Source organism: Macadamia integrifolia, chromosome 7 (genome assembly GCF_013358625.1).
Source record: "Macadamia integrifolia cultivar HAES 741 chromosome 7, SCU_Mint_v3, whole genome shotgun sequence".
Lineage (NCBI taxonomy): Eukaryota > Viridiplantae > Streptophyta > Magnoliopsida > Proteales > Proteaceae > Macadamia > Macadamia integrifolia.
Genome location: NC_056563.1, coordinates 21827804 through 21831025, shown reverse-complemented (window position 1 = coordinate 21831025; position 3222 = coordinate 21827804). Strand labels below are relative to the sequence as shown.

Here is a 3222-nt window from a genome sequence, read left to right as displayed (position 1 = left end):
AAACAGAGGAAGAAAGAATCTAGAAAAGAGAAGAAAAGAAAAGAATTGAAATGCTAATAAAAAAAAAAAATGTATACATGTGTTTAGTTACCATCAAAAGAAAAAAGAAAAGAGAAGCTTTTATATTTTCTTATATTATTGACAAGATTTTTTTTATATTAACTTAATTATTCCAAAAGTGAATTTTGAAATTAAAAAATAATCTTCTCTTGATCCAGAACATGTCAAATACAAAGGGAATTTATTATATCTTTATACATTTTTTATTTTATTTTATTTTTTGACCATCAAACATAGTCTAACACAGTTAAAATATGTATGTTTGGATACCATTAGAAGAGAAGAAAAAAAAATGTATTTTTTTTTTTGTTTCCTTGTATTTTTGGCAAGATTATTTTTTGACAGTAAAAGAAACTTTACCATTCCGAAGATGAATTTTAAAATTCAAAAGAAAAATATTCTCTTGATTCAAGACATGCTAAGTACAAAGAAAATTTCTCAAATCAAGAAAAAAAATTACAAAAATTGTACTTACGTTTTTTTTCTTCTCATAACTATAAACTATGCCCTTTTTGCCTATCCACTTTTGTGATTCAAACAAATTGGGATTGCGGTATCTCTGAGCAATTTTTTTTTTCACACGTTGTCATCAATCGCCAGAGGTTCTTGAGCACCCAACGCATGGAATGAATCCACCAACCGATGTGCCTGGGTGGAATGTCTTATCCCAATTGTAGCCAATTGACTGGCCCAAGAGGCCAAAAGCTCCCATTATCAGAAAATGACTGGATTTTGTCCAAATGAGCTAACCATTACCAAAATATGAGCTTCCAGTTGTGATTGATGGAAAGAAAAAGGTGATTGATGTCAAAAGGTAATTGATTGGTCTGATGGATATTATGTGGCACTTTGAAGCGGAGCAAGATTATGTCGTATACATCCACTACAGTTGGCGATGAGGTGCGATAAACATTAGACAATTGAGAACATTTGAATACGTGTCACAATAGGCTTTCATCCATCGACGTTAACTACACCAAGTGCACTTGTTGCGGATGATTTTCCCACAATTATGTCGAGAGCCACACGGCTCGTTTAACTATTTTAAATGTAGAAAATGATCAATAATCGAAAAAAAAAAAACCCTCTAAACAAGGAGTGAGATAGAGTAGAGTAGAGAGTCCACATCCTCAATAGTGAATGGTGAGATGTAGTGAACATTGGGCAATTGAAAGCATTTGGGTACGTGTCTCACAGGATTCTCAATCACCTGATGTTCACTACATCAGTACAATGGTTATAGACAACACGTGGAGTAATTGTCTAAGTTCTGATGCAAATGGTTAAGTTCTAGACACTTCCTGAGCATGATTTTAAGTATCAGTATTGTATTAGTCGTATCTATCATATCATATTGGTATTGGTTGAGATCGATTGATCGATCCAAATAGGTTACCCGTATCATTTTAGGGGTGAAACAGTAAAAAAAAATGCACTTTTTAGAAAAATCAAGTGCAAAATCGACCGATACTCATCGATCCAATCCGATCCGATCTGAATTCGATACCGACCCCTAAATCCATGCTCGAGAGGGGATCCAGTAATAACCTATCAGGGTCTGGATTGGTTGCGTTTGAATGGAATAGCAAGAGCACCACCACCACTTTCACCAAGCTCGTCAAGGTCCTCCGCAACAGCAGCGGCCGCCGCCGTCGTCGTTTCTGCCTCCGTCATTGGTCTCATTCTCGCTGGCGTCGTCTATGGGGGAGCAAACAGAAACTCAAGTCCCCATCCAGACGCAAATTCATCATCCTCCTCATCCCCCACCCCTAGTATCAGCCCTCAAATCAGTCCCAAACTCAACCCCAAGCTACAATCCAGACACAATCCCAGTCCCATCTCCAAATCCAATCTCATCAGACTCAACTCCAACCTCAGCCCCCGCCCGACAATATTCGTCAGCTTCTGCCTAAAGCCAAGAGGTATACGCCACAACCGCCGTCGCTCTGCCGCCGAATTTCTCCTCGGCATCTAAGATCCTCTTCCGGCCTAGAAAGATCAGGAAAGGTCTCTGCTGACGTTCTCTACGGACAATTCCGAAAGTAAAGCTCCCCAAGCCATTATGGCACTCCACTATAATCAAATAGAATCTTGTTTTCATCATCATCATCATCATAACTAACAGGAATTTTCTTTTGGTTTTTCCATGATATTATCAGGTGATGTTCACAACAGAAAGGAGAGAGCTGAACTACAAGAAACTCTGGTCAGGAACTGAAAAGAACATCACCATCCCCAACCTTCCACAAGTACGGACACAGACCTACAATTTCAGATAATTCTTGGATTGGCATGGACTATATTCCCTAGGGTCACAAAAACCATTGGATTGCAAATCTTCTGCATCATAGAGGCTTTAATATGATAGACTTTGGCCTATTCTTACTTAACTCCTTGTTTTAAAATCCTGTTCCTACCCCTTCTCATTCTTTTATTTGTTATTTCTCTTCTCTGTTCACTGTGCAGAGGATACATCTGCTATGGGTTGAGGAGGACCAAATTTTCAATATGGAGATCGCCCAGAGCATGTAATGGTATGTTCACTTCCTCTTTTGCTGATTTAAATGGGTTCAAATTTAATTCAAAAGAGATAAGGATAGGAAGGGCAGGAGAAAGGAAGAGAGGGAGAGAGAGACACACACACACACACACACACACAAAAGCCATTATGTCTCCCCTATGTCACTACTCTATATTGTAGATTGTTCAAATAAATGGAAAGCCTCTTCTTGGATATGAAACATTGAAATCCCAATTCATTAGTATCTCATTGATCAAGTTACTAGAAACTATATGTGCCATTTTGTCTCTGGTACATGGTATATCCAAGAGGTGCCTCACTAATCAGATCTCTCATACTTCAAATGAATGAATTCCTCTTGGAACCCTTCTTATACATCATCATCCTATTGAAAATTCTGCCACTAGATATTATGACAAGCAAATAGCAGACAATGCAATAGTGCAAAGCATTAAATGTCCTGGTCCCAAGATATAGGACCAATTAGTTAATCAATCTGTTACAGTCTTGGCCTCCAGAGACCGGAATCAATTAGAAACCAAAGCAATTAATCAGAACCAAACCCCGATTGTACCTTTAAGTATGGGGACGAAAAGGGATATGGGTTTTCAAATAGAAAACAGCACATGGTACAAATAGAT

The 3222-nt window shown here is 38.1% G+C and overlaps 1 long non-coding RNA gene and 1 pseudogene across 1 annotated transcript; one reads left to right on the top strand and one right to left on the bottom strand.

The window, feature by feature from the left end:
• The window catches only part of LOC122084822, a 9586-nt pseudogene that overhangs the window by 1173 nt on the left and 5191 nt on the right, over positions 1-3222 (bottom strand).
• On the top strand, positions 1621-2801 carry LOC122084116. Its single transcript, XR_006141838.1, has 3 exons — positions 1621-2102; positions 2220-2309; positions 2527-2801. It is a non-coding gene; the product is annotated as an uncharacterized LOC122084116 (long non-coding RNA).